This window comes from Miniopterus natalensis, chromosome 14, assembly GCF_054644295.1.
Source record: "Miniopterus natalensis isolate mMinNat1 chromosome 14, mMinNat1.hap1, whole genome shotgun sequence".
Lineage (NCBI taxonomy): Eukaryota > Metazoa > Chordata > Mammalia > Chiroptera > Miniopteridae > Miniopterus > Miniopterus natalensis.
Window position 1 is genome coordinate 38445174 of NC_142094.1, and position 27066 is coordinate 38472239.

General features: G+C 42.0%; 1 protein-coding gene, 1 long non-coding RNA gene and 1 other non-coding gene across 3 annotated transcripts in view; 2 read left to right on the forward strand and 1 right to left on the reverse strand.

Moving 5' to 3' along the window:
* LOC148091552 (uncharacterized) overlaps positions 1–22060 on the reverse strand; it is a 36505-nt gene extending 14445 nt beyond the window's left edge. The window contains exons 1-2 of the long non-coding RNA XR_015715640.1: positions 22003–22060; positions 18840–18988 (exon numbers count right to left, since the gene is read on the reverse strand). This is a non-coding gene — a long non-coding RNA (uncharacterized LOC148091552). The remainder of the gene's footprint in view (positions 1–18839; positions 18989–22002) is intronic.
* LOC148091553 (U6 spliceosomal RNA) lies at positions 4880–4984 on the forward strand. The gene has a single exon (XR_015715651.1). It is a non-coding gene; the product is annotated as a U6 spliceosomal RNA (small nuclear RNA).
* The window catches only part of PLCE1 (phospholipase C epsilon 1), a 247106-nt gene continuing 240479 nt past the window's right edge, over positions 20440–27066 (forward strand). Inside the window, exon 1 of the mRNA XM_087824459.1 lies at positions 20440–20599. The gene's annotated coding sequence lies outside the window, so the exon portion shown is untranslated. The remainder of the gene's footprint in view (positions 20600–27066) is intronic.

The window sequence follows — 27066 nt, forward strand, 5'->3', positions numbered from 1 at the left end:
TTCATATCCAAAAATCATCTGGGAAGTAATGCATAAAGTATACAGCATTCTTTTGAAGATTCAACAAATTCTGAGAAATCTTTTAGTAAAATAGCCTTGTTCCCCCTCCATAAGGTCAAATTTGCATATAGTTAAAATGCACAGACATTAAACATACAGTTCAATGAGTTTCAATATCTACATCCAGTGGTTGGTGATCTGGATAAAGGGAATATGGAAATTTCTTGTACCAGCCTTGCAACTTTTCTGTAGATTGAAATTATATCAAAATTAAAAGTTACAAAAAGGTATAAGCTTACAATAACATCAGTCAAATTAAGATAGGGAACATTCTATTACTCCGAAAAGTTTCTTGTGCTCCTTTCCAGTGACCCCTAGACTCTCCCCAGAGGCACTCATTATTCTAAATTATTTCTATCTCCAGAACAGAGTTTTGCCTCTTCTTGTATTTTACATAAATGGTGTATAGTATGTACTAGTTTTTGCTTGCTTCTTTCCCTCGGCATAGTTTCTGTTGCTGTGTGAATCAGCAGTTCATTCCTATTATACCTAAAGCTGCTATGAATATTCTTATACCAGTCTTTTCATGGATATATACTTTCACTCTGCTTGGTGCTGCAAGACTCTCATTGAAGAAAGAACTTCATATATAAATAAGTCTGGGAAGTAATTGCATGTGTGTATAGATGTTTTTACACACACACACACATGCTGAGAAGTCCATCTAGGAATGGATTTACTGCTGCCAGAAACTCTGTTTAGTGACAAACTGTTTTCATGCCGGTCCACATCTTTGCTGATGCTCAGTATTTAAATCTTTTTTATTTTAGTCACTTTAGTTGATGTGAAGTGGTACCTTAGTATGGTTTTAATTTGTATTTCCTTGATGATGGATGATGCTAAGGACCTTTTCATGTATTTGTTGATCATTTATACATCTTCTTTTGGGAAGTATTCCTTCAACTCTTTTGCCTAATCTTTTCTAGTTTTGTCTTTTTAAATTGGTTTGTAGTTGTTTATATATTTTTGATATGAGTACTTTGTCAGATTGAATTGTGAATATTTTCTTCCGGCCTGTGAATTGCCTTTTTCATTTTCTTAATTATTTTTTTAAGCATGTCTTTTGATTAATGTTTTTAGTTTTGTTGAAGTCAAATTTGTCAATTTTTTAATGTTCTACCCCAAGGTCATAAAAATATTTTTCTTTGTTTTCTTGTAGAATCTTTATTGTTTTAGTTTCCATGTTTAGGTTGACCACCCAACAAAAATTGATCTTTTATTTTGTATGGTTGTTTAACCCAGAATTTCCCAAACATTTTTGGCCATGCAATCTATTTCTCTACATACCACCTATGTATATCTCAAGGAATTAACACCCAAAACACAAAGAAATGAATGTTTCCCTAGAGGAATCAGTATAACAACCCAAACCAATAAACGTGTCTGGATACCATCAAATCCGTTTATTATAATTAGGACCAAATGAACAAGACACAAAAGGCAGTAAGTTAAAATGAAGTTGTAGTAGATTGAACAAGGTTGTAGTATACTTTAACATAGCTAGGATAGAACTGTTTTCAATTAGGCTTACAACCGTAAATATTCAAAACATGAAAAATGATCAAATGTCAACTAACCCTTCTACTAACAAACTAGCTCCTGATCAATTACTCAAATGCTTTCTTTGTGAGCCCTTGGGGACAAGGACCATGCTTCATTCATCTCTTTTTCTCTCAGCACCCAAAACAGTTCTGGCACATATTAAACGCTCAATAAATATGTTTTCATTTGAAATATAATTTTTCTCAAAGTGTATACAACAAAAAAAGTTAAGCTGTTCTTTTGGTGGTAGGGCCACAGTTGACTGTTTTTTCATTTTTAATCTCCATTTTATAGTTTTCAAAAGTGAACCTGAATTACTTTTAAAATTAAAAATACGTATTTTTAAAATACTCATTGGAAAGAACTGTTAAATCTCCACTAGGAGAAAAAAAAAAGGAATGTTTCAATTTTAACATTAATACTAAGACCTCAAAGGTTCTGTTTGAGTTTGAGAAACTAATAATTGACAGGACTAAGTGACTATAAGCAGCTGTGTGTGTTTTGCAAATGCTGACAGGCAGCAACAGAAAATAAGGAAATATATAACTGAATGCTTTACAAAATGGGCCTGTGGTACTGATTACTGCTAGGTAAGAACATTTGAACATTTGGTCTGCTGCTTCAATATCTAATTTACCTTCAAGCACCAGATATTCAGCTTCTAAGTTGATGGTTACAGGATACTCATAGAAGAATCATATTAGGATTCCCTCACCTCTGGAATTCCTAAAAAAAAGCTGAGGGGTTCCCTGGCTGGTGTGGCTCAGTTGGTTGGAGCATCTTTGCATACACCAAAAGGTACCAGGCAGCTTCGATTCCCGGTCAGGAGGTGTCTAGGAGGCAGCCAGTCGATGTTTCTCTCTCACATTGATGCCCCCCCACTTTAAAATAAAGAAAAGGCTGAGGGTGTGTGTGTGTGTGTGTGTGTGTGTGTGTGTGTGTGTGTAACCTGTCCTGTAGTGGTTAAGGATGACCAAATCACAAACCTTGGGTTCGGGAGTATTCATCATGTTTAATCTGTCACTGGAATAGTTGTATCTTGTAAACTATTTCAAATATTATTAGATTTGTGTTTGTCCTTTTTTTTTTTTTTAAATATATCTTTATTGATTTCAGAGAGAGGAAAGGAGAGGGAGAGAGAGAGAGCTAGAAGCATCAATGATGAGAGAGTCATTGATTGGCTGCCTCCTGCAGGCCCCCGACTGGGGATAGAACCCGCAACCTGGGCATGTGCCCTGACCAGGAATCGAACCCTGATCACGTGGATCTTAGGTTGACGCTCAACCGCTGAGCCACGCCTGCCGGGCTGTCCATTTTTTTTTTTTTTTAAGGCACTTCATTCTCTCCTTGTACTCACTACAAAACCCTACACTGAAAGACAGCCCACAGTAAAACCTTGGTTAATAAGGTTATGATGCAGGACAATTCATCCCCATAAGCAAAAACTTTACAGCCACAAGTGAGTGGTTTTCTTTCCCCTTAGAATATAAATCAGTCTTCCCTACTTATTTTCTTATAAACAAAGCACACTTTTAAAACTACAAGGAAAAAGAAAAAAAGTAAGTGATACAGAATGCAGTAAAGTATCTGTCATTCTATTTTGCAGCCTTGATGTGGGTAAAGCATTGTTGGAATACCTAAGTGACTGCTGTTTATTTATTTATTTTTTTATTAACATGCAAAATGAAAAAAGAGAATACTTTTAGATTTGAAAGGAGTATTGCAGATGACAGACTTCAGTAACTGCTCCAGCAGACCACAAAGGATTAGTTTTACAGCAAGAAACTTGGGGTAACCTGGCTAAATATTTCATTCATGTGACCGAGTGGGCTGGGGGTAGGATCTGCTTAGCAGTGGGGGTGACTGTGTCTTGGCTGGCTAGAGCTTCATTTCTCACTTGTAGTCTCCGGCTGTACAGAACAGCCTACTCATGCCCTGTGCTCAACTGTGGAATTTGTGGTCCTGCCACTCAGGTCAAGGCTATCTGAAAATGGCAAGGATAGCAACAGCCCTAGAGTCAGCCATTTAAAACAAGAATTACTGGCTGGCCCAGGCTGCTAGGTGAGAGAGAAAGGATAATGATCTTGTCAAAAGCCCAGCCAGAATTCTTTCAGATTTCATTTCCACAAATGCCCTGAATTTAGCCAGCAGTTCCTACTTTCATCCAATGGAATGGGTGGTAGATAGCAAAGGATTAGGAAGAAATGAGAATACTAAGGACCCAGAGAGTAAGGAGGACTTTAATACAAACTACATTTCTCTGGATCTCAGCTGAGCTCTCATTTGGGTTTAAAGAACTGACCCAAGGTATCAGCACCTCTTCCATGTTCTTTTGAATACTTTTTCAGTAATGGAATATTTATGCTTTCAGTGGTTACATCTGAATTTTGGAAATAACCAAGCCAATTCAATTCTAATCAAGCTGGGCCAATAACAACTTACATTTGGACAGTGTGTTTCATTTCACAAGGTGCTATAACAATGCCTTATTTCATATAATCTTCAGGACAACCTCTGACGTAGGAACTTTTATTCTCAAATTATAGAGGAGGAAGTTGAGGTTAAGAAAAGTTAAGGGATACGCAGAGTTATAAAGCTAGTAGGTTACAGAGGTTGGACTTGAATGCAGATCTTCTTATTCCAAATTCATTGCTCTTTACCTATATCAGAGGTTCAATTTTTAATTTTAGAAAAATATAAAGCAAGATGGGGCAACCTAACTAAACCTCATAATCCTGTACTAAAGACAATTTAAGAAGAGGATTTCCAGAATATTTTGAGCAATGGAACCCTCATCAGAACAAGGGTTTCATTTCCTAAGAAATAAATGCATGGTTTTTCTCTGTTTCCAGATACATGGTTGGATTTTGAAAAGTTCCATAATTTTATTGTCACAACTGGTAAGACTAAAATGCTTACTGTATTTGCTTCCATAAAAATCATTATGCAGGAAAAAATATTGAAGAGAAAAGCTATTTAACAGCTGTGAAAGAAAAAACTGCAAAGAACCTCTAACAGCACATAAAACCAGATTTGCGGGCTACTTTATTTTTATAAAATAAAACCTTGGAAAAGAAAAAGTATTAGCATAATAATATTTATACTTATCCATCTACAAAAGAACCTCATTATACTTGATTATATTCTAATAAAGAAATATGAGAAGAGGGTCCCCCAATTCATTTTTGCCCGCCCATCTGCCCCACCTTTCTTTTAGGTACAGTGTAAAGCAGGAAATCAGATGGCAATAGTGTTACATCAAGATGAAAGTGTCCCAGGGCTCATTTTGCAGCACATACACTAAAATTGAAACGATACAGGAAATGTTAGCATGGCCCGTGCGCAAGGGTGACATGCAAATTCGTGAGCGTTCCATATTTTTAAAGAGATGAAAAAATTAAGAAGTACAAATTGGTAGTTACAAACTAGTCATGGGGATGTAAAGTACAGCATAAGGAATTTAGTCAATAATACTGCACTAACTACGTATGCTGACAGGTGGGTACTGGAACTATCAGGGGGAATGCTTTGTAAAGTATATGATTGTCTAACCACTATGCTGCATACCTGAAACCAATACAAAATAATATTGAAAGTAAACAATAATTTAAAAATTAAAATTAAAAAAGAATGCATCAGAGGAATCCAACAAAGATGGGAAAAAAGTATCCCATAGGTGCCATCATTGACCACTAGTGGCCTGACACTGGTGTACTGTAAGAGCTCAGAACTGATTGTTAAATATTCAGCATTAATTTCTTATAACTAAATAGTAATTTTAAAAGAAAGGAAAGAACCAAACAAGGTTAGATAAATTGGGTCATGCTGATGCTGAGAATTTGACAATGGCTTGTTCAAAGCATAAAACTGATCCATCCAATTGACCATTTTCATCCTTATTCGCATAGTCTCAACCTGTTTTCCTTTGAATTGAGTTTTTTATTGTTTTCAAGGATAAATTCACTTATATCTGTTGGACTTTGAATTTACAGTTATTGTACCTGATAATGAACCATGTTACTTTGGATTAGTCATTTCGTCTTTTATAATCTCATCTGAAAATAGGGATGATGCTATGTTTCTGTGACTTTAAGCTATACATTTCCTCCCACATTTTATTATTCCTGAAATGGGATGTGTCTTAATAAATTACCAGCTTCCAGGCCCAGTACGGATGCCCCAATGTGGAACATAACTGTAATTTGTGAATGCAGGAGAACTTAGTAGGTTCCATAGAAGGTATCTGCTCATTTCATATCACTGCAGATGAGGTATGTGCATTTGATAGCACCACACATGTTTATTTGTATGCCACCTTAAGTAACTATACATTTACATTATTCTTAGTATATACATTTATATTATTCTTTGTCACTGGAGGACTGATGAAATCTTCACATTTTCTTGCTAACTAACAACAGACACTCTCTAATAATTTACTAAATAGTGAGTCTTCAACTGATGACACTTTACAATGAATTGACAATAACTTTCTATATCCATATCTCATTCACAACTCCTGTGTAAGGAGGGCAGTAAGTCTTGAGTCAATGGTTCTCAACCTTGACTGAACATCAGAACTACCTGGTGAGATTCTGAAAATATCAGTGCCCTAAGAGCCAGTCAAATTAAATTAGAATCTCAGGAGTTGGGCCCAGGCATTTGAAGTGTCAGTAAAGCTTACCCAGTGATTGTAATATGCATTAAGTTGTGGTTCTCAACCATCACTGCACAAGAGATAACCCCACAGCTCAGATCAATGCATGAGCATCCTAGGGTGGGGGGGTCTAGGTATCAGGGTTGTTGTTTTTTTCTTTTCTAAGTGTTGGATCCACATCAGAATCACTTGGGGCACTTGTAATTGAATCCATACTCAAATACCCCAGTCCCCCATATTCTTAATTAGGTCTCAAGTGAGAGCCTGGCAGTAGGTATTTTTAACAAGTTCCCCAATTTATGCTGCAGTGTGAATTTGGAAATCACCAATCTATGTTCACTAGATTGGCAGTTAAAAGACCAAGGATTTAGTCTTGCTTCTACTAATTAGTTCTCTGAACATAGCTCCCTCCTCTATGAAATAAGGAGGTTGGACTAAAGCTCTCTGAGATGTCTACAAAGTCCTTTTTTATTCCAACATGAGGATGTCTGGGTAATTACTGCTGCATCTGTTGAATGCATTATTCTGTCCACCTGTTTTGGGAAGCTCGCTTCTACCCATGTAATTCTAATGGAAGCTGCCAATCTTCTTACAGAAGTCGTCTCCCAGGCCACCGTGACTGGTCTAAGGTTGAATATCTTACCCAAACCAGCCCAAATGGAATGATTCTGCAGTAGTTTTGAACTTCAGGCCAGAGAACCAAAGACTCTGGCCCTTCTGGTGACAAAATCAAAGTCTCCTGTCTGGCAGCCACAGATACCTATTCCCCTGCCACAACTGAGGAACTGAAGGTGAGGTTCAAAAAAGCTCAGACCAGAGGTGGAGAAAATGTGGCCCACGTGGAATCTAATTCCAGCATCTGTGGCATCCTGTGGCTTGGTCATGTGAATCAGTAAAGGTTTCTATTAATTGTAACCAAAAATCAAATAACAAAAAACCCTCCCAACTAATATAGCTTCTTTTCACTAAAAATAATACTTGATTGTTTCACAAAAGTTATGTGTATACTTACTTTCTCTCTGCCTCCTAATGATGGCCCTGTGAAATAGCTTATGTATTTTCTTTAAAAATCAGGATGCAATTCACATACCATAGAATGCACCCTTTTTAAGTTGTACAATTCAGTGGTTTTTAGTATATTCACAAGGTGTGTAACCATCACCACTATCTAATTCCAGAACATTTCATCATCCCCAAAGAGAAAGCCCATGTTCATTAGAAGTCTCACCCCATTCCATTCTCCCCTCTGCCCTTCCCAATCACTACTATACTTTCAGCACAAGCATTTTTATTCCCCATTTAAAAGGCAAGGAAAAGGAGACATAGAAATTCTAGTAGCTTTCTTAAGGTTTTCTTTAGAGGCTGGAGCTGGGATTAGAACTTGTTGAACCATTCTGCTTCCCTTGTATGAACATATGCATGCCCAGCTTATTTCCTCAGGTTATTTATTATACTTGTTTACTACTGTAAATGGAGGAGGGAGTTAAAACAACTACCTGTAAATTGTTGTGATCACTTAGAAATAGTGTTGATTTGTTCTGAGAGGTCAACTCACTGAGAGATGGCTTGCTTTAATTTGTTAAAGTTATGCTTTCTTAATTAATGAAATCACATTTGTTTACTTCTCTGAAACTAAAACCCTCTTGACCTCCCCAGGAAAGAAAAATGGCTATTAAAGTTAATGTAATTTACTGAAATTGACTTCCTTATAAATCTAAGGAAGAAAACAAGTTTTAGACCCCGTCAGAGGCATATATCTCAAGTATAGTAACTTCCTTTTAGTTTATTAAGCTTCTGGTCATGACAAATAAACCTTATATAAAACTCAGACAGAGTTCAATAGGATTAGAAAGGGGAGGCCAGAGAGAAGATATGAATATTATATTTTGAATCATTTGGAATTCAAACCAACTTGGAGCCTTTCTTTTTGCCAGATATCATTTTAATAAAAGTCATTGCCTACCAACTGCTTTAATCTAATTCTAGAAAACCAATAAATTCCAATCTAATTGTGAAATGATGAAAGACTGATTTGGAGAAACAAATTTGTTTACATGCAATTTTGTCCAAGTTCAGCTTTGTAGAAAAGAGTCAGAAATATCCAATCTCTACTTTAGGGGCAAAAATGCATCTAAGGGTACACACCCAGATAGGCGGGTATGTATCTCCCTTTGTGCGCCCTGCTTTTCCATGTCTGGAAGTCTATTTCCATCAATGTGGGTAATACTAGGCCTGCACATCCAGCCTCCGGGGCCCCTCAGGGTAAAGGGCTGGAGAACAGCAAGTCCCCAGAACAATTGGGGAGCCTGTTCACAATTTTGGCTGCCTGTATCGCTGTTCTGCCAGTCTGTCTGAAGCATTTAGGAAACACCCAGTCTTTGCAGAAGCATGAACTTGGCGCTAGAGAACAAAAATGAATATAGAATAAATTTTCCCTGAAGCTGAGAACAGAGGCCTTCACTCTCCTGTCTCAGAGGACCTAGTACACATTATGTGCTGGGAGGAGGGAGGGCACAGACTCCTTCCCACCCAACCCTGGACATGCTGTGTTTTAACAGTCTCTCTAATGAAGCCATGGTGGTCTTCAGCCTCTGTCCTTGGTCCATACTGTTGCTCTACTGGAACGTCCACACCTCCCTTCTCTCAAGACTGATTGCCCACTTGTCCTTCTAGACTCAGCTTGTGCTGAACTCCTGGGAAGACGAGTACATGGTATCAGCTAGCCAAAGCTGGATTATATTGCTCATAACAAATGAATAAACAAACACTTTAACTACAGCGGCTCTACAGTCACCGAAAGAGCCTGAAGCACAGGCAGGTCTCTGCTGGATGATTCTTCATCTTCTTGGGGCATCTATCAGGATCACTAGGTGATACTGGTCTGGGAATGTCTAAGATGGCTTTACTCATATGCCTCACACCCTGGCGGGGACAGTTGGAATGCTGAGCCTTTCTCTCTCTCCATGTAGCCTCAGGGACTCACCACAAGATCTTTCTAGGAGGATAGCTGGACTTCAAACATAGCAGCTCTAAGAGTGAGCATTCCAAGAGAACTAGGCAAAAGCTGTAAGGCTTCTTATGAGCTAATCTTTTAAGTCCCAGAAAGTCACTTCCATCATATTTTATTGGTTAAGGAGCAGTGTGTGGAGTTAGAGCCACCAAAAAAGCATGTGGTTAAGAGTGGGGGAGGGATAATTTTCCCCAAGCAAGACTAGAGGTGCTATTACCAGTAGAGGGAGAAAGGATGCTAGGACCAAAACAATAGCAATCTTCTAAAGAAGGTATAGAAGCCAGCCAGTTGAGAGATGAGAGAAAAGCAACCTCATAGCCAACCTACTTTAAAGCTTCTACTTTAATGAATGGGTCTATACCTTAGAGAGATAAAATATGCAAAGTAAGTGTGAATGAATGGTAACTATGGGTCTCAGTCTTTGTTTCATATTTAAATTAATTTTTAATATTCTCATAAAATAACAATGTCAAGATAAATAAAAACATTAAAGATCCCACCACATTGGCACATAGTTCTGAGTTTTCTTCTTTCCTGCCAGTCCATACCTTTGGCACACATATTTTCCCAATGCTAAACTAATTTGTCATTTGACCTATAGAATACCCACATGACCAGGATACTTTAGGAAGTATGGTGCCTTTACTTACAATTCCATGAAAGTTTAGTAGAAATACAATAAACTTGGTTGATATTTTTTCTTTATTGCATAAACTGCAATAGCTTAAAATGGTTTTAAAGAAAAAAAATACATAATGCTGACCCGGTAATACAGTGAATTTAATGTTTGCATATTACCTCGTAGTCATGGTTCACATGCATTCACACTTTTTTTTTCAAAGTTGGAATCACATAGTTTTGCATTTTTCTTTTCTTTTCTTTCTCTCTTTCTTTCTCTTTCTTTCTTTCTTTCTTTCTTTCTTTCTTTCTTTCTTTCTTTCTTTCTTTCTTTCTTTCTTTCTCTCTTTCTTTTTAAAGAATTAAATGCTAACCATAATCTTTTGTTTTTCATTTCAGGAAATCTTGAAACCAATGTTTAATACTTGTATAATATTCCATCTAGTGGCGGAGCATAATTTCCTAACTTATAGGTTTAAAATAATTTATTATTAATATAGCTCATGATTTATTGGGTCAAGAATTCAGAAAAGGCATAGCAAGGAAACCTTGACTCTGCTCTAAAATGTCTGAGGCCTCAGCTAAGATAATTTGAATGCTGGAGGCAGAAACAGCTGGGAGCTGTGTGAGCATCTCTCTCTTTTTCTCTGTGTGTGTCTCTCTGTCTCTCTCTTTCTTTCTGTCTCCCTCTTGGATAGATGGATAGATGGGTAGACAGATAGATAGGTAGAGAGAATGATAGATATGGCTTATCCAGATGACTAGCTTAGGTAGGCTTCCTAGCAATATGACAACTTCATGGTAGTTGCTTCTTACATGGTATTTCAGGGCACCAAGAGTGAGTGTTCCAAGGGACAAAACATAGAAACTCTCTTTCTCTTAAGGCCAAGCCTGCAAACTGTCACAGTGTTACTTCCACTGAATTCTGTTGCTCAAAGCAGTCACAGAATCTGCCTATATTCAAGGGATAGGAGCATAGACTCTATCTTTTGATGGGAAGATGTCAAAAGAATTTGTAGCCATCTTTAATATGCCACACCAGCCCAGTAAATATATTCTTCTCTTATCTTGCCTTAGGCTACTATAATAAAATATCATAGACTGACTCACACTTTGAAAGAATTATTCTGGCTGTGATGTGGAAAGTAGATGGTAGGAAGCAAGAGCAGAAACAGACAGACCAGATAGAAGGCTGCTGGCAGCTGTATAAGTGAGAGGTGATGGTGGCTCTGGCCGACGCAGGTGGTGAGAAATTAATGCCATCTTTGCAGCACATAGCTGACCTTCACTACTTGTTTCCTGTTGGTTCTTGCCTCTCAGAAACCTATTGCTGACCGATAAGTACATCCACAGGCTACTTGAAGCATCCTTGGCCTCAGATTAGGAACTTCTGGGTTAAGGAAAAAACCAAATCAGAGCAACAGCTCTGTGTTGTCTGACTTACCCAAATGCATTTAGCTTAATATAGATGAAAAATGAAAAACTTTAATGAACAATGGCAGAGCCTCCAGCCTCTAATAAATTTGAGTAGGATTGCTCCTCCAACAGTGGAATTATGCTCAGAGTTCAGACCAAATTGCATTAACTGTTGCTTCCATGTACTCAATAAAAAATAGAAGCATGAGTCACATTCCCAATTTTAAAAGTAATACTTTTCAATACTGTAATAAAGGCTGCAGGGATGTATCCAGCTAGACGGCGAGGACTGATCCTCTGTGGAGTTACCATGGTCAAGGGCTGATCCCTGGTTTTGAGGGGTCAGAGACTTAATTTGATTGGTGATACAAGTCTGTTCAGAGGCTGAAGGAAGCTACTGGCCTGACTGAGGGTATATGTGGCCCAACAAAGAGGTGGTGTATGTTGGTGTATGTGGGAACCAGAGTCAGAAAAAGGATGTTGTGAGGTGTCAAGTGGCTTAGCTGAGATGTCACACTCAACACCAGAGTGTTCAGGAAAAAGCTGGGTCATCAAAGATCAAGACAGTGTAGACACTAACTCTAGGGAGGAACTGCCTGAATTCAAATCCTGATTCTGCTACTTAATAGCTGGGGTAAATTACTTGATCTTTCTGTGTCTACATTAAATGAGTTAAAATGTATAAAGAACATAAAATAGTGCCTGACATATTGTGTTATTATATAATAAAAATAGCATAACTGAGGGAAAAACAAATATAACATAAATCAGGACAGCTACCAAAGGATCAGATGGGAAAAGAAGCTGATATTTTACAAGGTGAGGCCCCAAGGCTAATTTTTCCTGGTTAAAATCTGCCTGAATAATGGATTCTACTAACATCCACATCCTAATCTGTGAATACATTACCATACAGAAGAAAAAGGACTTTGTGGGTGTGATTAAGTTAAGGATCTTGAGATGGGAAGATTATTTTGCATTATCAGAGTGATCCCAGGATCATTACAAGGGGCCTTATAAGAAGGAGATAAGAGCCTGGTCGGGCGTGGCTCAGCAGTTGAGCATCGACCCAGGATCCAGGCGATCGGGGTTTGATTTTCTCCGTCAGAGCACATGACCGGGTTGCGGGCTAGGCAGCCGATCAATGACTCTCTCATCATTGATGTTTCTATCTCTCTCTCTCCCTCTCCTTTCCTCTCTCTGAAATCAATAAAGATATATTAAAAAAAAAAAAAAAAAAAAAAAGGAAACAAGAGGATCAGAGGAAGACATGTGGCAACAGAAGCAAACATCAAAGTGATAGAGCCCACAAGCCAAGAAATACAGGCACTGCCTCCAGAAACTGGAAAAGGCAAGAAAGCTTCTCCCCTCAAGCCTCCTGAAGGAATCAGCCCTGCTGATAACTTGACTTTAAGCCAATGAGACTAAACTTGGACTTCCTAACTTCTAGAACTGAAGATAATAAATTTGTGCTGTTTAAGCCACTAAATCTGTGGTAATTCGTTACATCAGCAACAGGAAACTAATACAGTCAACTCAATGAAGTATCAGTACCTCCATTTTTATCTCTGGGGTGGTACTTCCTGATAACACAAAGGAGACTCCTACATTTTTCCAGGAAGTTCTGTCCAAAGAACACTCTCAGATGGTTAGTTCTGAGAGTTTTCTGCAAGCAGCTATTGCCATGGCTGGTATATGTTTCTGGTCATTTCAATCACAGATGATGGTGCATGTTTTACTTTATCCATTGACTGGAACATATAGTAAGAAATCTATATTTTGGAACCATGGTCCCAAAATGTCACTGATGAAACAAAGGAAAGTATTTAATTGGAAGCATGTCTGTATTGAGCCTTATCTTTAAATTATAGATTTCACTTATGGTCTTTGCTCATTTATGCACTCATTCTTTCAACCAGTATTTGTTGAGATGCCATTTTGTGCCAGCCTGTATCATAGGAGCTGGGAAAACAGCATGATAATGAGTGGAACCAGAGAATAAATAAACAGGAAAACATATTAGGCTTAATATATTAGCTATGGAATAACTAAAATAAGGTGATATGGTAAAATTGAAATAAGATTTAAAATCTCATTACTTTTCACCCTGTAGTGATCATGTATGGAGAAATGCCTTTCTAAGAAGATTTGGCATAACTCAAAGAAGACCTGGGTGGAGCTTGGAGGGATTTTTTTCCCCATGTAACTCTGAAGATTAACTTACATGATCTTTCTAGGATAATGTGTTAAAAGACCTCACAAAGCAGACACACAATAAATACGTATTATTATTATTCATTACTTGTCAATGACCAGCACTCCACAGTGTTCTGAGTTCACTGGGCAAATGAAATTACAAATACACAGCAATCAGTCTTACTTACCAGAGCAGTCATCTCTTTGAAGTACTCATCGTTAGAGAACAGGTGATTGGAAAGGTCATCTGAGTCCCATATCAGGGGCCCACTCCAATGACAAATGGCAATGTTCCCTCTTCAAAGGAATGCTGCTTCACACCCTGCCTGGCTCCACAGGGTCTGCATGGCATGTGTAAGTTGCTTGGCACAAGAGTGTCCAGTGTTCCCCCAGCAAGGCACAAGCAAGACACTGCCCCATGACTGCTGACAACCTTCAAGTAGGGAGTTTCCCATACATGAGCTTGCTGTTTGCTGCCTAATTCTGAACCACCTTCTCCTTGCTGCTCACTCTTCCATTTTGATTCTTGTCTTTAACTTCAGATTTGACCTACAGGATCACTCTCCCATCAATGACCCAGGATCTTTCTTGGGTCACTGATAGGAAAACAACAGTTCTTGTTTTCTACCCTAGCTGTGCCCATAGTTTACACTAGGGTTCGTCTTTGGTATTGTACATTCTATGGGATTTGCACAATTCCACAACACATCATCTCTACACTGTATTATGTATTCACCACCCCAAGTCAAGTCTCCTATTATTTGTTTAAAAAGACTTTTTCAACCAGGCAGGAAGTGGTATTCAATTTTATGAAAAGCCTTTTGGTTATTTATTAAGATGACAATTTAATTTCTTTGATTTATTGGTATGCATTCTTTCATTAATAGATTAACTAATATTCAAGAATCCTGTGATATGCCCTGATTGATCAGAGTAGATGATTTTATAATATGCTACTGAATTTGGTTTGATTGCATTATACTTAGGATTTTTATGTCTAGACTCATAAGTGATACTTTATCATATTTTCTTGGCTTTGGAAAATATTTTATGAGTGTTTGATTTATGTCTACTGAAAGTCTGGGAGAAATAATAGGTAAAATTATCTGGCCCACGGCTAGTATTTTACAGCAAGAGCCCTGTGCAATGTTTTGTAAATTAGGGAATTTCTGGGTTAAATAGAGTTAAATAACTATTTATTCTAGGATTTTTCATAACCTTTAATAGGACTTGTTTCTTAGTTTTTTCCATTAGGTTAATACAATCTATATTAAAATAATGAATACAAATTAGGCCAAGTTACAAATTAGGCTAAAAACCAAGTTACATGAACAAGCCATGTTAGTGGCAGAGACAGTGATTTAGAGAAAAGAAAAGAGATCAAAGGACAGCAGAAGGGCTGGAAGAGTAGGAATAAAGGTGAGTAGAACGGAGAAGATGAGTCAGAAGAGAAATGTAGACTTTAGATCAAGGTACAGTTGCTCAGAAGGGCAGGTTTGGAACACATTCCAGACATGTCAAGCTCAAGTTGATGGAGACATTTTTTCATAAACTACTTACAATGTCTTTGTCAGGGGGTATAGATAGCACTGGGTGAGAAGCTGCTTCTGGAAAATGAGAATGAAGAAAAGAAGTTTCAGCCTAGGAATGGAAGAGGAATAAGAGAAGATTGTGATTAGAGAAGGGAATTCCAGAGGTGAAACTCAGAGGGGCAAAATATGACGTCTACAAACAGCTGAGTTTGAGGAGCATTGAAAAGTGCTGAGGCAAGGAGGTTCTTGGATTTTCTGAGAACCTATCATTTTTTAGGTATGGTTTTCCATGTTGGGAATACTGTGTACATGTCTCTGCCCGCATGGAGGGCACCATGTGTTCCCAATGTTGGGAGGGAGCGTGGATATGAAACTCTTCTAGGTTGATGCCAGAAATAGCCTGGAGAGCTATGGCAGCTCTGTCTTCTCTGCATGGAGCTTCCATCTCCGGGCCACTATTGTTGCCCTAGATCTTGCCAATTCTCAGAGAATGGGAAGGGAGAAAATAAATCAGAGGCAAGAACCCTCAACTTTAAGGATGTTACTGGATATTGCATTCTTACTTTCTGTTCACATACCATTGGCTGGAACTTAGCCATGTTTGGATGCAAAAGAGGCTGGGAAAGTAGCCGGCAATTGTTGGCCCAGCCAAAATAGAGTAGGGAGAAGTTTAATAACTAAAGGAGACAAATGGAGAATGGGTACTGGTGGAAAATAAGCAGTGTTTTCCATCCTCGCCCTTGCTCATCTCTTTTAAGCCTTTACTCAAATGTCACCTCTCAATGAAGTCTTACCTGACTATTCTATTTAAAATTGCAATCCTCAAGTCCTGAGGCACTCTGTCTTCCCTTCTTGCTTTACTTTTCTAAGCATATATCACCTTCTACTCTACTATTTGCTTTACTTTTTTTTTTTTGTACATAGTTTATTATCTACTCCTGCCAGAATATAAGCACCACAAAGGCAGAAATTTTGTTGACTGTTGTGTTCATTGCTGTGTCTCTGGCACCTAGAACAATGGTTGGCACAGAGTAGGTGCTCAATACATAATTTTTTAATGAAAGAATAAAAGAATGGCACAATGGTAAGCGCTCAATTACAGCTGCTGTTATCATTACGATTATTTTTGGCAGGAGTGGCTGACGACATAAGGATGTGCTTAAAATGACAATTGTTAACAAAACAACCTGGGAAGGCTAGCAGATAGTGAAATGCTGATATTTATAAAGGAGAAATGGCAGAAAAGCCAAAGAATGAGTTTGTTGGGGGATTATAGAACTGCATACCTTCCTCCAGTCCTCCACCCTCCACTGGTGGCTACTGATAATTCACAGCACTTGGGGTCACCCATGAGCCATAGCGATTTTCCTAGCAGACTTACTCCCCAAGCAAAGTTTATAGAAAAGATGGTTTTTCAAGAGAATATTATTTTCTTTTTGTTCCATGATCATATCAGAGCTCTCTTCCTCCAAGGAACATTTTGACCACTAAGAATAAGACAAAACCTTAAAAATTACATCTAGCAGTGGCCAGTGTGGTTTGGTTGAGTGTTGTCCCATGCACCAAAAAGCCAAGGGTTCAATTCCCGGTTCAGGGTACATGCCTGGTTGCAGGCTAGATACCCAGTAGGGGGCGTGCAGAAGGCAGCCGATTGATGCCTCTCTCTCCTTCTCCCTTTCTCTCTCTAAAAATCAATAAAAACATATTTTAAAAACAAACAAACAAAAAACTAGAGAAGTCTCTAGCTTCAATGACAATGCTTTGAGATGCTAATATAGCTGAAAATTTTTTAAAATTGTGCTTTTATAATTTTTAGTTATAGCTTCTTGAGACCATTTGAACTGGTTCTATGTTTTTCTAATAGTAACTCAACCAAATATTACAATGAGATTCTAGAATGTTCCAAGAAAAAAAATAGATGAATTTTCTGTCAAAGCATTAACAAGATAACTGCAATATTCAAAGAAGATCATATTTTAAAAATACCATGAATATAAATGAAAATAAAGTTCTGGGCTTTATTTAATTATGAAACCCTCATATGTTCTAAGTGCTTCACATAGATTAACTCATCTAATCCTCACAACAATCCTGAGGGGTAGAAATAGTTTGTAGAAGTGAAAAATTTAGGCAAAGAGAGATAAGTAATTTGTCCAAGGATCTTTACCTGGGGGTGAATCTGGAATTTCAACTCAAGTGCTTCCACACCGAAGTCTGTGCCCCTCATACTGGCTCCTAACCACCTCACAGAAGTAGAGCTACCTACTATTTTAACAAGGTTGTTTTTCACAAACCTCAAATTGCCTTAGTACTTATACCCTCACTTATACGATAAGTCTGGAAAGCTTGTTTTTTGCTCTCTCCCCACTGTCTGAACTCACTAGCATATCTGCAGACAGCTGGTAAACCTGACACAATCTGATGCAGCGACTTTCAATGGGAGGAAATGGCAACTCCTAAACTAAGGGCTGGCTTGTTCCTTCAGTTCTTTCCCTGGCTTTCAAGACTACTCCGATGTCTGTTGGCAAATTCCTCTGCTTGGCAGTTAGCTTCTGTTTAACAAAGATCAATACATTTGTCAATGGCGCCTGTGCTGACTACTCAGTTCCTAACCTCCTAAGGTTTGTTTATAAATGGGTTAACTGATGGCTGGCTTGTTGAGTGTGGCAAAGGGCCAATCTTTTTTTCTGTAATATGTGCAGTAAGGGATGTGGGGCCTCCCATTGGCATCAACAGCCATGAAGTCAGAGACCAGCCCCCCTCTCCCACCTGAAAAATTTCAGAATGGAAGAGGAAGAAAGAAGGGATATAATTCCATTTCTTAAAATGATTTTACGACTTAAATTCCATAGTCCCAATGTTTATAACTCATTTAAATCAATTTCCTTCAAATGGAGACCATTATGTAACAAGTTCAAAAGAGATGTGTGCTCCCTGCTAAAATTTCAAACACAGATGCACAATATCTGAATAAAGTTTCCATCATTTCTTGGGGCTTTTGTTTTTGTTGTTGTTTTTGACTATGCAGAACAGTCTTGTGTACAAAGATGCATAACTAAGTTTATTGAAGTTGAATTTTCCATGGAAACTGTCCAGTGCTCCCCCAATTCACAGGCACTTTATCTGACAGTCTTTCTTCCTCCAGATAATGGCTGGCAGCAACCCACAGCATGGAGGTTATATGCTGCACTTTTGAAAAAGTCTTGAATGGGGCCATTGTTCCCCTGAGATGGTCTGCGTGTTTCACTGAACAGAGAGCAGGGTGTAAAAAAGGCACCTTGTGTGCAACTGTTGGCGAGGTTGGGGAGTGAATTGAAATCTCCAGAAAGTCTGGGCAGTGCTGTTCAGAGGAGCAATGAACCCTCTGGAAGCACTGTTAGCTCAGACATTCCAATGCGGTGAGGCAGCCTCAGGGACAGGGCTCCCTCCACTCTCTTTTGGAGAGGGAGTGAGGGGGCGAGCAAAGGACATTGATCTGGACCTGCTCTCTTTGCAAAGACTTGGGGAAGGTGCCCTTTTCCACGGATGGGGTGATGTTGATTATCACGCTCAGATAACTTTCCTGCCCAATGGACCTGGATCTATTTGTCTTGAGTAATAACGGCGCAGTGACTCATTTGGAGGATTCAATGTTAACTGCTTGTGCTTCCACCAGTTTGTAACAATCTACTAAATCCTATGTGCTTAATTTTCTTTTTAATACAAGTGACTGGTGACTCCAGGTGATTGATGATGTTTGATATTACTAGATTCATTAAATGCATTATAAAACCATAATATAAAGCTGTATATTAAATAAACAGCCTACCTTGTGGACAGTGGCTGGAGTAAATGACACTCCTGATTGCTCTTAAGATCTTGAACTCTTAATGAACAAAGCTTCCTCGGAGTCTTCTGCAGAGACCTTCCTGAAGCCAGCTCACAAGGGAGGAGGTAATGTTGATTTTCATTAAAATCCTAGTGGTAAGAAAACAGCAAAACAGTTTAAGGAACAAGCTGGCATATTTTTCTTATAGGAAGAATTCTTCAGTGCCCTCCTGTGCATTCTTGCTCTAACCACTCCTGTGCTCTAGAGGCTCAAAGGAAGGGAGGTCACCTTTAACAGTGGCCTGAAAGAAAGGGTCAGATTTGAGCAGGAGGAAAGCATGTGGGGGGAGGTGGTGATGGTGGGGAGAGAGGCTCAGGCTAAGGACAGGCACAGAGTTGGAGTGGGAGAGATATCATGTTGGGGGATCCATGGCAGCCAGGACACCCTGGGTTTCTGCAGTCACAGGGAGTTAGTTTGGGAGGCAGTAGGGAGCCAAAGAAGGTTTCTGCACAGATTAAAGTTGTAGAAGAGGTTGAATAGCATGGCTGCGGTGTGGGGATGATTCAGTCCAAGGGGAGGGCAGAGAGGAGGGGTCAGGGGCCACAGAAACCCATCCTGACTGAATGTAGGAGGGGTCAGGCCTAGGGAAGGGCCCTCTGCTATTAGAACAGGTCAAGAGGGAGGAGGAACAGTTTAGGGGAAATGGAGGGGGATGGCCATTTGCTTTTCCTCCAGGTCTCTGGCTCTCCTGACCGCCAAGCGGGTATAAACCCCACCTCGGCAGCTAGAGGAAGCTCCGTGCACAGCCTGTAGTTTCCGACAGTTCGCTTCAGCGGCGAAAGGGCACTGGATTTGGGGTCCACAGACCGGCGTGGCCACTGTTAGCGGCAAAGGGCGTATCTCCAGGACCTGGTTCGGCACTGGGCGCACTGCGGTGCTCAATGCGTACTTAAGTGAACGAATGGCCGAGCCGACCGCAGACTTGGCGCTGCCACTTATTTACTAGGGTAACCCTGGGCCAGTACCTTTACGGCCCGGAGCCTGTTTCCCCGCCAGTCCAGCAGGGACGGGCCCCGGGGTAGGTGTGAGACGAAGCGCCCTCGGCCCGCGGTGCACGAGCTCCCGCCCTCAGGCGCCAGGCGACCAGGCGGCGCTCCGCCCGCGCCCGCCCGGCCTGCGCAGCGAGGGCCTCGGGGGCCGGCCGGTGGGGGTCGCGCAGCCGGCTGCCAGGTGGGGGGGCGGCCGGCCCGCCCCTCGCACCCGCCTCCTCCGCGAGGCCCGAGGCCGGGGGCGGGTCCGCCTCAGGCCGCTCCCCCGGCCGCCCTCCTGCCCGCAGCAGCGCTCGCGGCCTCTCACCCGGGGCGGCGAGTTCTGGGAAAGCCCGGCCCAGGGCGGGGGCCCCGCTGCCGCCTGCGCCGCCGTCCGGGCAGCGGGCAGAGCTCGGCGGGCGCGGGGCGAGGAGCGGCGGGGGCGGGGGCGCACGCGGGAGCGCGGGACGGGGCGGGACGGGACCGGACGGGCGGCGGAGGCGCAGGCGGCGGGGACCGCGGACCCCGGCGGGCTCGCGGGGCGGGAGCGGAGGCGGCCGCGCGCGCGGGCTCTGCCTCCCGGGCGGGCACTTGCCTGGTTCTCGCGCGCTCCTGGCAGCCGCTCGGCCGCTGACACACAGTAGCGGGGACACCCGACGCCGCTAGCGACAGGCGAGTCCCTGAGGGGCGCCGCACTCGGAGACTCCGGCGCGACCGGCAAGACGAGGAAAGGTGAGGAAACGACCGTGGAGCTCCGTTCCTGAGGCGAGCGGAGGGGCGAGGGGGCTTCGTGTGTCTGGCGCAGGAGGTCGGCCGGCGGCGCGCACCTGGCGGAAGTGTGAGCCGCGACCCCAGCCCTGACCCCGGGCCCGCGGGAACCGAGGCGGGCGCGCCCCGAGGCCGCGCAGGCCGTTCCTACGGGGGCGGGAGGACCCCCCAGTGCCCGCGCTCCCGCGGATGGCTGCCTCAGGTCCCCACTTCGCGGCGCGCCGTGTGGAGGTGGCCGGTGCAAAGAAGGGAAGCGTAAGCCAGCCAGGGAAGCGCCCTGGAGATTGCTCCTGGAGAGACTGATCTGCGTCGCGTCCTAGAAAACACAGCGCTGGACGTGGGCTCCCCCGACCTGGTAGCGACGAGTGTGGCCTCGTCTTTCTTCTTCAGGTGCCCTAATGCCGAGACCGCGAGTAACCTACAGCTAGACGGCCTCCGTGGTGGCAGACGCACGGGGTGCGTTCATTAGCCCCCCTCGCCTGCTCTTTATAAGACATGAGACACTCGATTCAACTGACTCAACTAATTATTCAGTGAAAGAAAGAGTCGTTTAAAGATTTATCAGGGGCATTTTCAATAGGGAGCTCCCTGAATAGACGTTACGTAGGACGCACTTCGTCGAAAAGTTTTATTTGCGCAGGGTTCGTAACTTTAATTGCGTGATGCAGAAGTTGCCGGTAGGTCATTTAGAGCTCTGCAAGATGAGGGGTTTTCTTGGGTGTCTGGTAGGAGCCTCTGGCAGGGACAGGGTGGGGCCGCTGCCGCGGAATGGGCCCGGCTTAGGCCCGGAGTGCGCGCCCCACCGGGAGGATGCCTGAGAGCCTGTCTCGGGAGGTGCGTGCCGGTGACTGTAGACACCGGCGCAGGGATCCCAGTGGCCGCTGCAGGAGAGGAGGTGGGCTGTCTCGGTGCTGTGTGCAGCCACGTCTTTGCAAATGCTTTCCGAAGAATGCCTGGTGATGCTGTCACCTAGAACATCCTTTTCTTTTCCCAAGTCTCCTTCCTGCCCCATTTCACCACCCTCAGTCCTAACCAGTCTTCAAAGTGAGTTATTGCTGCGGTGAGGCCTTCCCTGATACCCCAACCCCAAAGAGTCAGCCTTCCCCTGCTCTGATTCCTGCAGCATTTTACCTTCCCAGCCTTTCTCCTCTCTGCCGCCTTGGAGAGTTATTTGTGTAGACGTCTCATTTTTCCCCTACCAAAGGCATTAACTGTGGCTTTCTTGGCACCGTGCTTACACCTAGAAGGCCCTCTAGAAATAATTATGAGCTGGTATTAAATGTTAAGACTTTGGTTCTTCAACAGAAATCTCTACTTTGGTGAAGATAATGTAATCAAAAGGATTTAAAGAAAAGCATAATATTTACCATTCTCATTGTCCTCCACTTACAGTCCCACAGGGGAAATTTTCCATATACCCAGCAGCCATGCATAATCATCGTCTTTGGTCCATGCCTTGGGACCAAGGAAAAGGTGAGCTTGAGCTGGAGGGATGTTCTTCCAGTCTTTCTAGTAACATAAGCTCCTTGGATGTGCTTCAAGGTTGACCTGTGTCATTAAAAATTCTATGCTCAAGTGGGTTGTGGTGAAGCTAGATTCCAGTGAAGATGGTTGGTTTTCTTTTTCTGTTTGCAACTGTTGTTAATTAGTCTTCTCTGGGCTTTTGCCGTATACTTTAAAAAATTCATTCAATGTGCAATTTGCTACCTACAAACTTCTAAATGAATAAAGGAATATTGAAAAGAATTGTGCATGATGTTTTCTAAAGCAGAGAGCAGGGAATGTTTCCCATACCTGGGTGAGAGGAGGTATTTGCACAGAAAGAGGCTGCTCTGCACATGTGTATGTTGGCAATCCACACACCTGGCTGGCAAGCAGCTGATATAGGACAACAACTGCTTAGTTTGGGGGCTCCTTCTCTCTGCCTGGGCTACGTCTGCTTGAGGAAGGAAGGGGTCCAGGGGAACAGAACAATTTAGAGCTGGGTTCAGAAGGAGAAGCAGAGAAAAAGCCAGAGAAAGTAACAGCTTAGAGTGTGAATTTGTTTGATCAAGTTGCTTTCCTCCCGACATTTGATTGAGATCCTGGTATTGATCAAATGGGGATTTGGCGGGGGAGAAGGAAGACGGTGATTGGGGGGCATGGTACCCCTGTAGAAGGGCTGGGAGGTATTGATAAGGGCTTAGGGAGGCATACAGCCTAGTTATATGCTTCCTAGAAGAGTGTTGGAGATGGGAGTGGGGAGTAGAGAAAGACAAAGATATCAGAGATATACTTTGCCATGAGCCAGCCATGGGGCCTAGAAAGGAACACTCTTCAGCGTCGTGTGGTCCTCTCTGCTCCCAGTGTGCATGTTTCAGGCTTGTTTTTATTATCACTTTAATTCATCTGTGTAATGGCTTAAATGAATTTTCATGGACCAAATTGGAACCCCACCCTTTATAGCTGTGCTATCCAGTGTGGTAGTCTTAAGCCCCATGGCCATTTACATTTAAATTTAAAGCTATTTTTCTTACCTGGTGAGAACTGTTTATACATTTTTGTTTCAGAAGTACTGGATGGGCATGTTTGCTGTGGATCTCATCTACAGTGTTTTATAACAAATAGCATATGTCTTATGGTTACAAAGCCAAAAAACTTCTGATTTTGGACAAAGGAAGTATGGAGATGGGAAAACTAAGGAACTAAAAGGTTAACTAACTTGTATGAAGTCACAGCAAGGAAGTGCCAGGGCCAGGATTCAGTCAGAACAGGCTGGCTCCAGAGTTCATTCCCTTGACCACTGTACATTGGCCTCTGGGCTCATCACCCAAAACAAGTGGCTGACCCTTTTTTGTCTGGGTGAAACCAAATAGCTTTAACTCAGCTAATTAGAAAGTCTCAGATAGAACTATGGCTAAATTGTTTAGCAGTTGAGGTTTTGAAATGCTATGGATAGTTAAACCACAATAAATAGGCATGCTTAGCAATTGTTTAGCTTGCTCCTTTCCACCTTGTGCCAATCACACTTGGTTTTGAGCCATTTGCTGTATAAGAACTGGTAGGTAAGAGGCCACTCATTGTGGGCATTGGTAAAACCACTGGGCCCTTGTTAAGACTTATGGCACATAGGGGGTTTGTATGCTCATAATTGTTGGAGGGTAGAAGGCAGGGATGGCTTGGTTTTGGTGTGTACTGACTGTTGAATTATGGATAGGGCCATTCTGGTGGCCCACCAGAGTTCTAAGACTTCCTGGTATGGTTTCAGAGGATTTGGATCAATCTGACTCTCCTCTTTAGAAGAGACTGTCAGTTCATCTCTTCTTTTGGGAGGTTGACTGGAACTGCAGGCTGAGCTAGAGTCAGCAATGGACTTTTCATTTTCCCTCCCCAAGTAGTGGCAGGCCTAAGTGGCCCCTTCAAGGCTTTTTGGTCCAAACCTACATTTGAAGAAATTCTTGAGTAGCCCCAAGGTTTCTCCTTTGAATATAAGAAAATGTTCTGAATACTTAACCATCAATATGGACCTTTTAGTATGCGCTCTGCAGGACCCCCATCTCTCTGTATCCAGGGAGCATGTGTATCTCTTGTGGCCCAGCCTCTAAGACCACTAATGATCATGCTGCCCCCCAGTTATAATGGCTTAAGGTGTAGGGACAAGGCACTATTGGTCACATACAAGGGCTCTAGGATCAAATTTACCTGGGTTTATGTAGGCTTTACCACCTACTAGCTGTGTGATCTAAGGCAAGCAATTAACCTTTCTGTAAAGTAGTAATTTTAGGCAGTTGCTATGAGACCTAAGTAAGATAATTCACCTGTAGCACTTTGCATAGTGCCAGGTACATAGTCAGTGCCCCCAAAGTTAGCTACGAATATTGTTGGTTTTTCCCTCTGGCCTACCTAAATCTTGGCAGTCTGCAATTTTAAGCTTTGGAGAGGCATGTGTGGTAGGTTGAATAGTGCCAATGGTATCCAAATCTTAATTCCCAGAACCTATAAGTATCCTACTTTATGTGACAAAGGGGACTTTGCAGATGTGATTTGAAAGATTTTGAGATGAGGTTATCCTGGATTATCTGAGTGGGCCCATTTTATTCAATAGGTTCCTTTATAAAAGGGAGGCAAGAGAATCAGAGTTCCTAATAGGAGGTAAGGGTAATGTGAGGAAGGGGTCATGAGCCAAGGAATGTAGGCCACTTCTAGAGGCTGGAAAAGGCAACAAAACAAATTCTTCCTTAGAGCCTCCAGAAGGAATGCAGCCCTGCCAACTCCTTTTAGACTTCTGACCTCCAGAACTGTAAGATAACATTTGTGTGGTTTAAACCACTGAGTTTGTGGCAATTTGTCACAGCAGCAATAGGAAACTAATACAGTGCAGAAGAGAAAAAAGAAGGTCAGGAGCAAAATGGAAGCGAGCAAAATAAGAGAACAATAGTCGGCAGCGTTTCGTGTGAACTTTGCTAGGTATTGTTCTAAGCACTTTATATGTATTAAGCCGTTATCCTCACACAGCCTTCTGAGATTTTATTATCTGCATATCACAGAAGAGGAACTGAGGCACCAGGAGGTTAAGTAACTTGCCCAGGTTACATAGCTAGTACAGGGTAGAGCTATGATGTGAATCCCAGCAGTTTGGCACTCTCAGCTGTTTCCCACACTACTCCCAATGGCAGGCATTTCTGTCTGTTAAGTCTGACATTATGACACCAACTGGTATGTTCCTCTATGTAAGGAAAAAGCAATATTTGTGTCCACAAGAAGGAAGGTGATACATCTCCTCCCCCTACCCCCCCCCAAAAAAAAGATTATTGAAGTATTTTGTAAGTTTTTGCTATTTCTATTTCATATAATATGTGTGGACAGCTCAAAGCCCAAGGATGCTGGCTTGGAGCAGCAGTTCCTATGCTGGCCTCCCTCTCACGCTCCCACCTCTGTTCCTGCAGCAGCCTCCCTCCCTCACCACAGACCGCTGGCCCTGGTGCCCTGTTGGCTCTACTTCCCACCTCTGCCTGTTTATTGGATTTGCCTCATTCCTGACTCTCTGCTCCAGCCCTGAATTCCACCTCCTCTGGCCCCTCATATGCTCAGACTTGAGATGGTTCATGTCAAGGCCCAGATTGTGAGGTGTACTTCTGACTGCTATTGGGGGGTGGTGTATTTTTTCCTTTTTCCTTTGGTTTAGCTGGCTGTTGTTGGTTTTCTAGTTGTGTTTCTTTTGTCTCTCAAGCACATAATTCAGAGTGATATTGGTTTGGACCAGTGGTTTTCAAATTGTGTTCCAGGAGGGTTTGGGGCCTCTACTGCATGAGGGAGATAGTGGGAGATGAGGACCTCAACCTTTCACCCTGCTTCTACCGAGCAGCCCTACTCTTATTTTATATATTGAGGTTCTGCCTTAGATTTTGCATGAAAGAGGTTCTAATGCTAGAGAGGCCAAAAGAGGAGTTTGAGAAAAACTAAACCCAAAGTCAAGGCACTATATGTATAACAACTATAGCCCAAAGACTTGGAAATATAACTCTGTATTTTCTGTAATTGCATTTTATAAATTTGGAATCTGGAGCCCAGTTGCTTAGATTTGTTTGCATCCTGGCTCCACTACTTATATATACTCTGTGTGATCTTGTGCAAAATACTTGGCCTACTGGGGCCTAAACTTCCTCATCTACCTAATGGAAGGGGTAATAGTAGTATCTACCTAATATGAGATAATTCATGTAAAGGGCTTAGAACAGTGCCTGATGTACAGTAAGAATTCAACAAATATTAGCTCTTATAATCATTTTTATAATTACTGAGTCTCTCAATGGAATCTAGCCTCTTCTCTTCACAGGGTTCTGCTCTTTGGTGATGCTGCAGCTGGGGGGTCTTACTCCCATTATTCCTCTCTTTGCCTGGTGACACTGAAATGCCCGTTGTCCTCGACCACAGGTGACTTCAGGGGCAGTGACACAGGGCTGCTTCTCATGGGTACATCAGCTTTTACCCATAAGGCTTCCCTGAGGTCTCACTGCCTTCTGCCAGAACGTAGGGTCCCTTCTGCTTTCAGGATTTATAGGATTTTTCTTTTTTCATCCCTTGTCTGCCAGCTGTGGGGGCTGGGATGGAGGAGCAGAGTGAAACTCCAGTCTTCTCCCCGCTCTTTCTCTAAGACATTTGGTCTAGAAATCAGACTTAATGCTTTTGAACCCTTTCCCTTCTACCCTTTGTGCTTAAGAAAATAATACAAAACAAAACATAAACGTAAACAGAGTGGCTAAGTTTGACAGGGTTATTGGTCAAACAGTGCCATTATCTACTTAGTGGTGATTTGGTATTGCTGCTGGCTCTGTGGAGTGATCTGCTATGTGGTAGCCCCAGTGAAATGTGCTCCATTTATAAAAATACTGGAAGATTTTCAGAGAGGCTGATGTGTACACACAAATCCAGAGCTATAACGAAACCTGGAG